This window comes from Sus scrofa, chromosome 15 (assembly GCF_000003025.6).
Source record: "Sus scrofa isolate TJ Tabasco breed Duroc chromosome 15, Sscrofa11.1, whole genome shotgun sequence".
NCBI classification, from domain to species: domain Eukaryota; kingdom Metazoa; phylum Chordata; class Mammalia; order Artiodactyla; family Suidae; genus Sus; species Sus scrofa.
This window is the reverse complement of record NC_010457.5, coordinates 126,852,137-126,869,154: the sequence shown is the minus strand read 5'-3', so window position 1 is coordinate 126,869,154 and position 17,018 is coordinate 126,852,137.

Genomic DNA, 17,018 nt, shown 5'->3' with positions numbered 1-17,018 from the left:
TGCAAAAAAAAAAAAAAAAAAAAAAAAAAAAAAAAAAAAAAAAAAAAAAAAAAACTGGCATATGAGACCCAAAGTTTGAGTCTAAGGATGGGAGAAAAGTTTTATTTTGACAGAGCAGTGATCTCAAAACTTTAGTCATGCCAATTACATTTCTGTTTTATTTATTACTGCCTGTGTTCACCTTTGTTTAATATTCCATAATAATGCTTCAACATTTAAAAAAATAGTTAAAATGAGACTCTGTCACTAAAATAAATGGAATAACAGCCCCTGTAAATAGAAAAATTTTATAAAAATAAATCCAATAAAATGCTGATAGAATGGAATGATTTCCAAAAGCTCCCGTCTCTTGGTGTCTGGTGATGATTGAGATCACACCCTTCTCCCACCTCTCACCCCATTTCTCTGTTTTTTGAGAGCTGAAAAATAGCATTTGAAATCATATTTCAGCTCAAATGCCATTTCTTGTTACCAAGGCTACGTAACACTAAGCTTTCTCTCCTCACACCACTTCTCCTACAATGCAGTGAATTGCCCAAAAGTATCTTCTGTATCACCAGCAATATCATATTTTGGAACCACTGATCTGGAGTATAAGGTATATAAATCAGAAACAGGAATCAACAATGAGCCTCAAAATAATTTAAGGGCTATTATTGTTCATGACCTTTACTCTCTTGTTAGAGATGAAAAAAATCAGGAGTTTACTGATAAATATCCTAAATAATGCTTCCTTCACTTATATGTCATATATATTACACATTTTTAAAACCACTCACTCTTTCCAGTCTTTCACCTGATTTGAAAGTATAGAGGCATGAATGTTGGAAATTTTTTGAAAATCACTAATATATTATTATATTTTATTTTTAAGAAAAACTTTTCTTATTTGTTCCAAATTTAAATCTAAATCCACAATTAATGCTCATTGGGCCCATGAAATCCTTAGTTAGTCTACATTCTCCACCTGGATTTTAACATGGATGAAAATAATAATGAGTAATAATAATGAGTAAAAGTCTAAAGAGTATCTGTTATGTGAAAACCCAGTGACATTAGTTTATCTTTTGATATGAGCACATAAATGCTATTTAGTAAATGGTCTGATTAAGTTATTGTTTTTATTAATGTCGGAGAAAAACTTCCCTCTACAGAAAAACATATTTATAAAATAATGTGACTGATTAAGTTTTGCCATATGAAAAATAAAATATTTCCCCATTTCCAAGAAAAGGACACTTCGACTCCTGCAAGAAGAATTTCCCTCATTTCCAAGTCCAGCTTCTACAAGTGAGGTACGAAAAAAAACATGAAAGAAGTGGGAAATCTGAGTTAAATTTTCTTGTCATCAAGATTTGGCAGGTTTTCTTTAATGTCAAACCATTAAATAATGCACAGATAGCAACATAACAATATAAGAAATTTCCTTCAAGAAACCATAATCAACCATGTGTTTGCACATGAACTTTACAGCTGACTACCCTCTGCAGTCCATAGAATTTCAGATCCTTAGTTTTATTCAAATTTCCTATGGAGTGTTTAAGTGATGGATGTGTCTGGGACATTTTAACCAATCTTCCAGGCTCCATCTGCCAGGCCATCTGGATTCTGCATCCACAGAGAACTACTTGGTGAATGATTATACACATATTTTTTTAAAAAAGAAGAAGAAAAGGAAAGGAAAGAAAATAGTGAATTGTAACAGAAATACAAATAAAACTAAAATCATTTTGCAGTCTTACATAAAAGAGAAAAATTGAAAAGTAAGAAGGAGAAATGGATTTTCTTCTTTTTCTTTTTTATCAGTCACATGAATTATGATAAGTACTTGACCTTTTTCCATAAGATGTTTAAATGGCAGCTGTTATTACTACAGTATACCATTTGATCAAAAGCTCTTGAGGACTGTAGTTTGTTTTGCAAAGGTCATATTCTTTATATACTTGTGATTGTGTTAAAAGGCTTACCAACTAAATATACAAGATTTTCATTGAGAATAAATTATATAACAGCTTTCAAATTAAATATAAGCCAAGAAATCTATGGGGAATACTATAAGAGAATTTTGAAAATCCATCTCACAGTTTGTAAAGAATACCCTCCTAACACAAGTTAACTTGAATTGATGGAAATATAGGGGCTTGTATTAAATGATTTATTAAAATTACCTGTATATAAACAAGTTACTGATTAAATCTTATATGATTCATAATATAAAAAAGTAAAAGTATTTAAATATAAGAATATGCAGCATTGGCAGAAACTGGAAAGGAAAAGAGTTAGGGTTTTTCCACCATGTTTCAAATATTAGGTCCTTTCCTTTATATATTAAAGTGTAGTTTATTTACAATGTTGTACCAATTTCTGCTGTACAGAAAAGTGAGCCAAAAAAAAAGAAGAAAAAGTACAACATACTTTTTCTCATATTATCTCATTCTTTTCCTCATTATCTTCCACCATGTTCTACCCCAAGAGATTGAAGAGTTCCCTGTGCTATACAGTAGACCTCATTGCTTATTCATTCTAAATACAATAGTTTGCATCTGTTAAACCCTGAACTCCCAGTGCACCCCCTTCATCCCCTTCCCCCTGGCAACCACGAATCTGTTCCTCTATCTCCGAATCTGTTCCTGTTTTGTAGATAGGTTCATTTTGCCATATTTCAGATTCTACATATAAGCTGTAAAAATCCATATTGCTGTAAATGGCATTATTTTGTTATTTGTATGGCTAAGTAGTATTCTATTGTATATATCTACTTTCTTAACTCTGCTATTGACAAGAAAGTCTCAACACCTGTAGTTTGTATCAATATGAGAATGATAAAGTTGGAAATAAATTGTGTAGGTAATACTAACTGGTCTTTCTAGAAACCAGTTTTGTTTTATTTTGTCAGGCATATGGAGGTATAACTTTCATTGGATAAAGTCTTCCTTCGAAGTATACAATTTGGACAGTTTTAGCAAATATAAAGACAGTCATATGATAACCACAATTATCAACATTAGTCATTTTCATCAACATATAAAGTTCCCTTCTGCCCCTTTGCAGTCAGTTCTCTCTCTCCACTCTAGCTGTTTGACTTTATATTTAGGTTCCTCAGTTCTGTCTCTTCTAGAATGTCATATAAATGAAAACATTCAATGTAGTCCTTTGTGCCTGACTTCTCTTTCATTAATTTCAGTGCTTTGGAGATTAATCCAAACTCTTGTATATATTAGTAGCTTGTTCCTTTTTATTGCTGAGTACTATTCCTAAATTAGATGCACCACAAATTGTGTGTTCATTCCCCATGTGATGGACATTTGGAGAGTTTCTAGTATGGAGTGACTAGTTGCCATAAACATTTGTATATAAGTCTTTGGTCATAATTAATTGAAAAACAGGATGACTGCACCATATGCTAAGCATACATTTAACATTATACGAAACTGCCAAGTTCTTTCCTAGTGTGGCTGTGTGTACCCTTTTGTATTGTCATCTGCAATTCATGAAAGTTTCAGTAACTCCCACACCCTTATCAGAGCTTGATATTCTCACTGTTTTTAAATGTTAGCCATTCTACCAGAGTCGGAATACCAATCAAAATCCCAGGCTTTTTTTTTTTTTTTTTTTTAGGTAATTGGCAACTTTATTCTGAATTTTACAGATCATAATGTATTCACCAGAATTGTCAAAACAACTTTAAAAGAGAAGAATGAAGTTGGAGGATTAATATTTCTTGATTTCAAGATTATAGAAATCAATATTTTGTGATTTGGGCTTAAGAACAACCACATAGATCAATGAAACATAACAGAGAATCAAGAAACAGACCTACAAAAGTATGTTTAATTAATTTGACAAAAATGCCAAAGGAACTTAATGAGGAAAGGACAGTCTTTTTCATGAGATCCTGAAATAATATTTTTAAAAAATGCAATTCTTACCCCAAACCATATATTGATTCATTCGTTATATTCACTTATTCATAGGTTAGAGATCTAAGTGAAAGAGCTAAAAAATATTAAAAATTTTCCAAAAGAAAATATATAATAAAATTTTATGCCCCTAGGTTAGGCAAAGACTGCTTAAATAGGACACAAAAAGTATGAAACAAAAAAAGACAATTTGGATTGCATCAACAATTAAAATTTTTGCCCTTCAAAAAATACTGTTAAAGAGTTCCTGCTCTGATACGGCAGGTTACAGTTCCAGCACTGAGGCTCAGATTTAATCTCTAACCCAGGAACTTCCATATGCCATGGGAAAAAAAAAAGATACACCTAAAACAGTGTGAAGACAGCAACAGATTGAAAGAATATTTCCAAAATACATATCTGATAACAACTTGGATCCAAAATATATAAAAAACTCTTATAAATCAATAATAAGACAAATAAATCAGTAAAAAAATTGGAAAAAATATGCACAATCTTTTCAGCAAAGACGGAAAACAGATTTCAGATAAGCACATGAAAAGATGCTTAACATCATAGCTATTAAGAAAATGCAAGTTAAAACCACCCAAATACCGTTGAAATTATTTCTTTAAGATTTAAAAATATCCGGGGAATTTTAAAAGGTATCGTATTTTTGTATTCCTTTTCTAATATTTCATTGCACCTCACAAAATCAAATACCTCGGAATACACCTGACCAAAGAGGTAAAGGACCTATATGCCAAGAACTATAAAACTTTAATCAAAGAAATCAAAAGATGTAAAGAAATGGAAAGATATTCCATGTTCCTGGATTGGGAAAATCAATATTGTAAAAATGGCCATACTACCCAAAGCAATCTACAGATTCAATGCAATCCCTATCAAATTACCCATGACATTTTTCACAGAACTAGAACAAACAATCCAAACATTTATATGGAACAACAAAAGACCCAGAATCACCAAAGCAATCCTGAGAAATAAAAACCAAGCAGGAGGCATAACTCTCCCAGACTTCAAGAAATACTACAAAGCCACAGTCATCAAAACAGTGTGGTACTGGAATCAAAACAGACAGACAGACCAATGGAACAGAATAGAGAACCCAGAAATAAACCCTGACACCTATGGTCAATTAATCTTTGACAAGGGAGGCAAGAACATAAATGGGAAAAAGAAAGTCTATTCAGCAAGCATTGCTGGGAAACCTGGACAGCTGCATGCAAAGCAAAGAAACTAGAACACACCCTCACACCATGCACAAAAATAAACTCCAAATGGCTGACAGACTTAAATATACGACAGGACACCATCAAACTCCTAGAAGAAAACATAGGCAAAACACTCTCTGACATCAACATCATGAATATTTTCTCAGGTAAGTCTCCCAAAGCAACAGAAATAGGAGCAAAAATAAACCCATGGGACCTCATCAAACTGAAAAGCTTTTGCACAGCAAAGGAAACCCAAAAGAAAACAAAAAGACAACTTACAGAATGGGAGAAAACAGTTTCAAATGATGCAACTGACAAGGGCTTAATCTCTAGAATATATAAACAACTTATACAACCCAACAGCAAAAACACCAATCACTCAATGGAAAAATGGGCAAAAGACCTGAATAGACATTTCTCCAAAGAAGATATACAGATGGCCAGCAAACACATGAAAAAATGCTCAACATCGCTGATTATAAGAGAAATGCAAATCAAAACTACCATGAGATACCACCTCACACCAGTCAGAATGGCCCTCATTAATAAATCCACAAATAACAAGTGCTGGAAGGGCTGTGGAGACAAGGGAACCCTCCTGCACTGTTGGTGGGACTGTAAACTGGTACAGCCACTATGGAGAACAGTTTGGAGATACCTTAGAAACCTATACATAGAACTTCCATATGACCCACAATCCCACTCTTGGGCATATATCCGGACAAACTCTACTTAAAAGAGACACATGCACCTCATGTTCATTGCAGCACTATTCACAATAGCCAGGACATGGAAACACCCAAATGTCCATGACAGATGATTGGATTAGAAGAAGTGGTATATATACACAATGGAATACTACTCAGCCATAAAAAAGAATGACATAATGCCATTTGCAGCAACATGGATGGAACTAGAGAATCTCATACCGAGTGAAATGAGCCAGAAAGACAAAGACAAATACCATATGATATCACTTATAACTGGAATCTAATATCCAGCACAAATGAATATCTCCTCAGAAAAGAAAATCATGGACTTGGAGAAAAGACTTGTGGCTGCCTGATGGGAGGGGGAGGGAGTGGGAGGGATCGGGAGCTTGGGCTTATCAGACACAACTTAGAATAGATTTACAAGGAAATCCTGCTGAGTAGCATTGAGAACTTTCTCTAGATACTCATGTTGCAACTGAACAAAGGGTGGGGAAAAAAAATGTAATTGCAATGTATACATGTAAGGATAACCTGACCCCTTGCTGTACAGTGGGGAAATAAAATAAAATAAATAAATAAATAAATAAATAAATAAAAATAAAAATATCCGGGGGAGAATTTAGATCAGGATAAGATTTTTAGTATATTGTAAGTAAAACATAGATTAAAAAAAATTTTGGAAAAGAATAGATTTGCATCATTAATGTACCACATAATCACCTGTAAACATAATTAAAACAATTATGGAATATTTCTAATACAGATTTTTAAAGAATACTTTTGATGCTTTCTATTTCTAATTTTCTTTTTTTCGTTGATAGATTTTAAATTAGACAGTGTTTATGCTTCAAAATGGTCAATGCTAGATTTAGTTTCAAATTCCATGCTTAATTTTTATAGAGGGAAAGTATTAGTTTTTATTATTTAAAATAAACACAATTTATGTTGTAAAATTTATAGGCAAGAAACAGAGTGAAAATAAAGTAAAACTTCTAAATAATAGTTTAAATGTCAACTAACAAAGAAAAACTCTCTAGCAATTTGGTTTGCATTTTTAATACTGAAGTTAAATATTTTTCTCATAGATGTACGTACTTACAAAATTTCTTCTGCAAAGTGTCAGTCTTTTCTGTTATGTTTGGCAAATACTTTTACTGTTTTTTCTTTGCCACAATTCCCTTTGACAGATTATTCTAAAGCAAAAGAATCCTTATGTTCACCATTATAGAACAGTAAATCTTCCTTCATAATGATAATCAGTCTAGAGTTTTGGCTATGTGATGCCAAAACATCTAGCTGAAAAGCTAAAGCTAAAACAAGCTTTAATGGGTTGCATTAAACACATTTGAATATAGCCTGTAGAATTGAGAGCTTGTATAGCACTGTTTAAATATGTTGAGGGTGAATTTACATTAAATCAATTTTTTACTTTTTAATTCATTATTTTAGTTGCAAGATACATACAAAATCTATTTGTATTGTTAATGGTAAATATGCAGTCTTGTGTTCAGATATTTAGGAGGTTTTGAAATATTTTTAAAGTAATCTTTGCAACCAAAAATATAGTGCAGATACATGATATATGGTTAGATATGGTTAGCTATGTTAATAGATTTTATAAATCTAAAAAATCCCAGTTTTGTAAATATAAATCACAAATTTGACTTTTATACTTTTACTCCTAGCCAAGGTGGAGTAACAAGAACTGAGTTTACACTTCAGCCTTTGAAATGATCTCACATTGTTTTATTATAGGCACATGAATGTCCAGAATAGGCGAATCCATAGAGACAGGTAGTTTAAATTATTGCCAGGAGATGGAGGTGTAAGGGAATTAGGGATGACAGCTAATTTACGTTTTCTTTTTTTCATTTTTTAAAGTTTTATTGAAATATAGTTGATTTATGATGTTATAATAATTTTTGCTATACAACAAAGTTATTCAGTTATACATATACACATATCCATCCTTTTACAGCTTTTTTTCCCATACAATACAAATAATAGTCAGTTGCAATAAAAACAATTGACCCATCACAATAGCATGAATATGCTAATCCTAATCCCAATCCATACCTCCCTACATCTGGCCACTTTAGTAACTATAAGTTTGTTTTTAAAGTGTGAGTCTGTTTCTGCTTTGTAAATAAGTTCATTTATATCATTTTTTTAGATACCATATATAAGTGATATCACATATATTTGTCTTTTTCTGATTTATGTCATCAGTATGATAATCTCTGGGTCCATCCTTGTTGTTGTTAATGGCATTATTTCATTCTTTTTTATGGCTGAGTAATATTCATTGTGCCTATGTACTGTATCTTATTTATCCATTCCTCTGTTGATGGACATTTAGGTTGCTTCTATGTCTTGGCTATTATAAATAATGCTGCAGTGAACATTGGGGTGCATGTATCTTCCCAAATTACAGTTTTCTCTGGATAGAGGCCCAGGAGGCAGATTGCTAGATCATATGGTAGTTCTTTTTTCATTTTTTGAGGATCTTCCAGATGGTTTTCCATAGGGATTGTACCAATTTACATCCCACCAACAGTATAGGAGGGTTCTCTTTCTCCACACCCACTTCAGCATTTATTGTTTGTAGACTTTTTGATGATGACCCTACTGACTGGTGTGAGGTGATGCCTCATTGCAGTTATGATTTGTATTACTCTGATAATTAGTGAGGTTGAACATCATTTCATGTGTTTTGTGGCCATCCCTTTATCTTCTTTGGATAAATGTCTATTTAGATCTTCCCATTTTTTTATTGGGTTGGGTTTTTTTTTATATTGAGCTGCGTGAGTTGGTATATTTTGAAGATTAATCCCTTGTCAGTATTTTCTCCCAATCTGTGAGTTGTTTTTTCATTTTCTTTATGATTTCCTTTTCTGTGCAAAAACTTTTAAATTTAATTAGTTCCAATTTGTTAATTTCTGTTTTTTATTTTCACTACTATAGGAGGTGGATCTGAAAATATAGTTCTGCACTTTATGTCAAAGAGTGTTATGCCTATGTTTTCCTCTGAGTTTTATAGTATCTAGTCTTATATTTAGGTCTTTAATCCATTTTGAGTTCATCTTTGCATATGGTGTTGGATAGTGTTCTAATTTCATTCTTTTACATCTAGCTGTTCAGTTTTCCCAGCACCATTTATTGAAGAGACTGTCTTTTATCCATCATATATTCTTGCCTCTTTTGTTATAATCTAGTTGAACATGGGTTAGTAGGTTTATTTCTAGGCTTTCTATCCTGTTCCATTGCTCTATATTTCTGTTTTTTGTGCCGATACCACACTATTTTGATGACTATAGCTTTATAGTATAGTCTGAAGTCAGGGAAACAGGTACAAGATTTCTCTAAGGGATGATGAAAATGTTTTAAAGTTAGATAGTGGTTATGGCCACACAACTCTTTAAATAATTTAAAACTACTGGATTGTACACCTAAAAAGATGAATTTTATATATATGAATAATATCTCAAGAAATATTGTAAAATTACATGAATAAAATGGAAAATGCAAAGAGAAGCACACAAATCCAAAATTATCCTCAGGGATTTCAGTATCTTTCTATAACTACATAATAGAACAAGAATACAGAAATAATAATGATATAAAAAATTGAATAACACTATCAATAACCTCACCTAATTGGCATTTATAGAATACTCCATGATTAAAAGAATACATTCTTTTCAAGACCACATGGTACATTTACCAAAATAGGCCATGTTCTGAGCCATAAAACAAATCTGAAAAAAACTTAATAGGATTTAAATCATTAAAGTAAGTTGTATGCCCACAAAGATTTGAAGTACAAATTGATTTCATAAAAATACGTAAATAATCTTCAATATGTGGAAATGAAATAACATAACACTTATGAAGTAAAGAGTCAAGGAAGAAATTAAAATTGAAATAATAAAATATTTTGAATTGAATTATTTTGAATTAGAAATGAAAAACAATATATCAAAATTTATGGGATGCAGCTACAGCAGTACTTAGAAGTATTATTATAGCTCTAAATGCATATGTAAGAAAAGAACAGTTCTCAAATAATAAATGCAATTGCACTTTAAAAAAAAAACTAGGAAACAAAGAGCAAATCAAACTAAAATTTCAACGGAATGACTAAAATAATAACCATTAGAAAATATTCCAGTAAAATATAAAACAGAAAAATCATTGAAACCATAAGTATTTCATTTACAAGGTCAAGAAAAATAATAAATTTCTAGCTTGACTGTAAATTTAGAAAGGAATAACACACAAATTAACAATATCACAAATATGAGATTATTTCATTATAGCTTCTATACACATCACAATGATAAAGAAATATTATGAACAAATTTATGATTAAATTGAACAACTTGAATGAAATGGACAAATTTCTTTTTTTTTCTTTCTTTCTTTTTTTTTTTTTTTTTGCCTTTTCTAGAGCCACTGCTGTGGAATATGGAAGTTCCCAGGGTAGGGGTCTAATCAGAGCTGTAGCCACTGGCCTACACCGCAGCTCATGGCAACACTGGATCCTTAACCCACTGAGCAAGGCCAGGGATCAAACCCGCCACCTCATGGTTCCTAGTCGGATTCATTAACCACTGAGCCATGATGGGAACTCCTGGACAAATTTCTTGAGAGAAACAAAAGTTATCACCTAAGAAAAATTAGATTACTTAAATAGCCCCATATATACTAAAGAAAGCTTTAGGATCGCATATTTTCATCGAATTATATCAATTATTTAAAAAAGAAATAATTCCAAACAAAATCTTTCAGAAATCTAAGAAGAAAGTGCTTCCTAATTCATTCAATGAGGCCAGTATTACGACAATGCCTAACAACACAAGACAAAAAAAGACATGTAAAGAAGACTATAGACTATAGACATTCATCATGTGCATTAATGAAAAAATTCTTTAAAAAATTTCTTAACAGAAATTCTTAAACAAAAATATATTTTAAAAAATTATAAACTCTAACCTATTGGGTTTTATCTCAGTAATGCAAAGTTGGCTTAACTTTTGAAATTCCATCAATGAAATTCATTATATTAACAGAATAAAAAAGGAAAAAATATAACTATTTCAAAATATGTAGAAAAAATATTTTACAAATTTCAATATCTCTCAACAAATGACACAAGCATATAACTCAGTTCTAGTTAATGAACATGACAGAAAGTCTTGGAGCATCCAAAAAAGTTTTCCTGGAGTTCCCATCATAGCTCAGCTGAAACAAATCCGACTAGTATCAACAAGGATGTGGGTTCAATCCCTGGTCTCACTCAGTGGGTTAAGGAGCAGGCATTGCCGTGAGCTGTGGTGTAGGTCGCAGACACAGCTCAGATCTGGCATTGCTGTGGCTGTGGTGTAGGCCAGCAGCTACAGCTCTGATTTGACCTCTAGCCTGGAAACCTCCATATGTCAAGGGTGCAGCCTGAAAAAGAAAAAAAAAAGTTTTCCCCACTGATTAAATATGGAAAACAAACAATGGGTCAGTAGGGATAATATAACAGCCCCTTTCTGGTCTTCAAATGTTGCCACATAAATGTAAAATTGAACTGCTATCCTCAAAGAGGAGGAGATCGCGCCAAGCTGCTAAGGATGCCAAAGTAAAAACACCAAAATAACTAGATTTCAGGGAATTCACTGAACTTCTGAATTAACCAAACCTAGAAGTTCCTTATTCCTCATACCTTATTATAAGAGAAAAAATTTGTTATAGTTTAAACGAGTTGACTTGGGATTTTTAAACACATTAAATATACAGCATCAAATGTCACTGTTAAATGGCTGCCTGTCACTAAAAACTAAAACTATCCTGTCACTAAATAAAATTTTTGTTGTTGTTGTCTTTTTAAGGCTGCATGCACATATGGAAGTTCCCAAGCTAGGGGTCAAACAGAGCTGTAGCTGCTGGCCTGTGCCACAGCCACAGCAATGATGGATCCTCAACCCACTGAGTGAGGCCAGGGATACTAGTTGTCATGGATACTAGTCGAGTTCGTTACCACTGAGTCACAACAGGAACTCCTTTTTTTTCTTTTTAAATATTAGTCTTGATCTAAGTTTCACATTAATTGTGGCATCATTGGTACTTTTTAAAATTCTCTCTTCTTACAGGAAACCAGCCAAATCTCCATGTTACAGGTACACAAAGTGTGATGTCTTAGCACATGCACAGCCGTGTATTCCTCACTGATTGGGCAAAAAGAAGAGCACGTAGAATAACCAATTATATGATGGCATATTCCATGGCTCTCCTTTTGTTTTTCTTCTTTTCTCCCCTCTCTGCTTTACCTCCTCACACACATACAAAGATACAAAATTTCCCCTTTTGTAGCAATGGTGTTTTACTTCTAGAGGATACAGGCATGGAGGTTGGCCTGGACCTAAGGTATTCTCACAGAACTGGAACACGTCAGCGAAGCCACCTCCTTTCTTAAAGACAGTTTTTAAGGTCATGTCTGTTGTGTTGCCACCTGTCAGTCTAGCCTTCCATTCTCTTGGCCCCCATATCGGAGTGTGAGTGTATATGTGTGTGTGTGTGTGTGCGCGCGCATATGTGTGTGTGTGTGTGTCCATCTATCCAGGGTTAGAAAACAAGATGTCTTTTCTGTGTCCACTGTCAGTCTTCATTCATACCCACCTCATCCTCTAGTGAAAAACGAACATATTCCTTGATTCAAATGCCAGATCTACGGGATTACTTAGTATTTACAAATAAGCAGATCACATCATGAAGAAGAAATCAAAGATCTCTGAACTAGTAGAAAGTCAACAGTCTGTACAATTATGAAGACTGGAGGTGGATGGCAGGAGGTGCAACCGCATCAATGACGCTGTTACAAGTTGTCGAGACTTTAAGCTCATACCAAATTAATGGAAATGTGGTAAAAATGATGGTTAGCTGTTACTAACGTATTAAAAAAGCACAGGGAGGAGAAAGACCTGTGGAAAGAAGTCCAATAATTATCAGCGGAAATAATTAAACTCATTTGTGACACTGCCCTTAATACTATACTCCCATCATGCTTCCTGAGAGATTAGTTTGGCTTCAGCTTTTAGATTAGCAATATGGAATAACTTTCCCTAAAGGTGGTGTGAACTATTGATACAGAACCCCAGGAACAGAGAAATATAGATTAGTTTGGAATAATATCTAACCGTTCTTGTACTTTTTGCCAAAATAGGTCTACTAGCAACCCAATCAAAAATGTCTCAAGAATGCCCATGGCTTTGGATGAATAAGTATGCCTAGGTTGTGCATGGAGTAAGAAAGTCAATCAAATAGAGTGTTATTTCCTAAAACAATACCTGCAATTGTGACTGAGATGAAACCTCCCATCAGTCTGGTTGGAGAATAATTTTTAGCTGCTCTCTCCTTTGGCAATCTTAACTAAAACAAATTTTAGATTTACTGGGAGTTTATATTCAGACTGTAAAGCACACTACCATAACAAAAAGTACTTGATAATGTAAGAAATTATTTAATAAAATAATCATTCAAATGTCAATAATAAAACACAATTACTTATATCTTCAACATCCTGAGTCATTTTATCCATGGTATCAACTAGCCATAATCACTTACAGAACAATCACTAGTAAAATATAGGAACACAGTTAGTTCACCAGTATGCAAATGACTTCCACCCAATGCATCACCACTTATTGAGAATAACTGGAAAAATGACTAAAAAGTGAACAATTGCTAAATGGGAGGAAAAATGCTTTTGCAAGATGCCAGGTGAATGGAACACAGCCTTGGTCCTCCTCTACTACCTTCAGAAAAGATAAAGCATACATCAGCCCTTGCTGGGATTTGCTCTGTGTAATTTCTTCAAGTTCATGCACATTATTTTCTATACTCGTATATTCCCTAATTAAAATATAGTAATCTTCTGGTCCCTCAAGTATATGTTTGCAGTTTTAACAGAATTACATGAAATAAAAGATGGAGGAGACTGCCTCTGATTCCAATAATATGGCTGCACATTCATGTACTATGTACACATTATCATGAACTGGCACTGAGCTATGTAAACAAACCTGAGTCTCAACACACTTCTTGCCTAGCTCTTTCTAGCCTTGACCAGTCATATATCCAGCAGGATTCAATACTCATATTCTGAAAAGGGATGTAGACATGTTTCTAGCAATTCCAGCAAGACGGCTCATCTGGAAAGCCTTGCAGACCTTAGGAACCTTAGGAACATCTGCCTTAGAAACACCCACCAAATGTTCCTGTCGCAAGATCAAACCTCCTTGTAATTAACCAATTCTGTCTGTCTCCCTAGCATCCATTCCTACTTCTCCCCATAACTGCCTCCAGTTTCTAGCTTTCCATTTATGTTGTCTAAGTAGAGCTCCCTTAGCCCCAGGGCAGGACACAAGTGTGATCAGAGGCAATCAGTGGTTTCTATTTCTGTAACAGTGAGGCACCCCATAAAACAGATGGCACACTCCAGTCAGGATAAATTGGGGAGGGCTTATTTACAAACAGATTGGCTACAGAGGGTGTATAGGGTATAGAGGAACCATAAAGGGAAATGTGAAAATCCAAGTTCATTGGCACTGCTATCATCCATAGACTCAAAGTATTTGGAGAGAAGAAATTAAAGGGAACTGGAAGCAGAGGGAGTCATGTAGAGCTAGGATCTGTGGGCTTTGGGGGAAGCTCGAAAGGACCACACATGGGGAAACAAACGGGTGATTACTCTGACCCATTCGATTCCATGCCTGAGATTTCCAGCCAAGACTCCCTGTTGGCTGAGCTCAAACCTAGGCTGGAGGGGTAGGATCCTGCTGACCATAATCCACACAGGTCGGCCACCTGCAGCTGACAGCCAGGTGGACAGGAGATCTGGAAAGCCAAGACAAATAGCCTGTGTGATCTTCCCAGCCACAGGGGTGGGAAAGGAGAGTAGGAACCCACCGCCTAACTACATACTGTGATGTAGTGAGCACAGAGCTGTGGGCCTAGCCATGCACTCAGAGAATAAAGCTGGTCCATGAGAGGCAGAGTCCAGTGATGGATCCAAGTGACATTACATGAGTCCTGATCATATCATACCAAAGGACAGATATTTCTACCCAAAAACTGCTTTTGTATTACATAAGCCAATTTGAACTGTTTTGTTGCTACTTTCAACTGGAAGAGCCCTAACTGATACACTCTTGGCCATCATCACTGAGAGCCAGATTCAAATTTGAGTTCACACGCCCTTTTTTGCTGCCAAAATTCAGACCACCAATGATCCCTCTTTGCTCTAGTTATTACCCCCAAGCCTGCCCCAAACTTAGCCATCTCTCAATCTCCCCAGAAGCCCACCTCTAAGTTTGTGCATGTTTTGATGGACAAATCCCCTTACAAAAGGTTTTTTTTAAAAAAAAAAAAATGAGTTCTCCTCATGGCTCAGTGGGTTAAGAACCCGACATAGTGTCCATGAGGATTTGGGTTCAATCCCTGGCCTCACTCAGTGGGTTAAGGATCTGGCATTGCCACAAGCCGTGGCATGTGTTACAGATGCAACTCAGATCTGGTGTTACTGTGGCTGTGGTGTAGACTTCAGCTGCAGCTCTGATTCCACCCCTAGCCTGTGAACTTCCATATGCGGCAGGTGCAGCCATAAAAAGAGAAAAACAAACAAAAATTTTTGCAAAGAATTTATGAGATTTTTTCGTAATCTAAACACATTTGTTTTCAATATTTCCTAAACCCTCACCAATAAACAGTTAACCAAAACTCTCAGCACTTATATGACATTTTTTTCTCAACTGCAGTGTCACTGCCAATTGTGAGATGCATTAGAAGGAATTGGTTCAAAATAAAAGATCACTAACTTTTGTGAATTCTTTTTTTTTTCTGAGAGGTGTTTTAATATTAACCCAGCAGTAATGACACACTCACCCATTTGTATCTAGTATACTTTTTACAGCAGGAGAGGAAGGAGAAGGCATTAGAGTTATGCTCATCACATGGTGCTGGTGGCCTCAGCCTCTCACTAAATAATTGCTAAGAAATTTTGAACTCCTCATTATGTCAGCCTCTCCATAGGTTGCTTATAGCATTGTGTTTGTTTCTCTCAGAATGAGCAAGCATTCAGAGAGAGACACAGAGAGAAAAATAATGCAAAAGCAAGAAAAGGAGCATACCCCAAATGGAAGGCACACCCTTTATAACCTCATCTTGGAGGTTTCCTGATGACCAAAAGGTGTGGCTATCAGGAAGGGTGCTCCCTGAGAGCCATTATCTTGGGAGACTGGCTTTCACTCTGTGTGAAGGAGAAGGAGGTAGGATTAAGAGCAGAAAAGAAGGGTCTCCAGATCATGCTGCAGATCTAGAACCAATGAAAAGAAAGAAGGAAGAATGGAGGAAGCCTGGATACAGAAGATGTGGTATATTTATACAGTGGGATATTACTCAGGCATAAAAAAGAATGAAAAACTGCCATTTGTGCTAACATGGATGGACCTGGAGAATACATTCTAAGTGAGGTAAGCCAGACAGAGAAAGTCAAAAACCATATGATATCACTTATATCACATGGACTCTTTTAAAAATTATACAAATGAGCATATATGCAAAACAGAAATAGACCCACAGACATAGAAAACAAACAAGGTTAAATGCAAAAAGGGGGGGAGGGATAAATGAGAAGTTTAGGATTAACATATACGCACTACTATATATCAAATAGATAACAAAGAAGGATCTGCTGTAATGCATGAGACTATACTCAATATTTTGAAGTAACCTATAAGGAAAAGAATCTGGAAAAAAAAATATATATATATTTATAACCGATTATTAGATTATTAGGCCAGATATTTACAACTGATTCTAACTTGAAACTAACACAACATTGTAAATAAACTATACTTCATTTTTTAAAAGGAAAAAAAAAAAGAATGGAATAAAGAGAGCCTCAAAGAGCTCTGAGCAATACTGAGAAAATTTTATCCAAGCTGAAGGACAGTGTCCAGGGCAAAGTTGCCACTTGGAAGAATCGTACCCTAAGAAAGATGACTAGATTCCAGTACCTTGATGTGCTCAATAATTGGCTGTGAGTAACTTGGGAGAAGCATGGACTGGCATAAATATCCTGCTGAATCCAAAGATGCAGCCATTGGAAGCTGTCAATCTGTGAT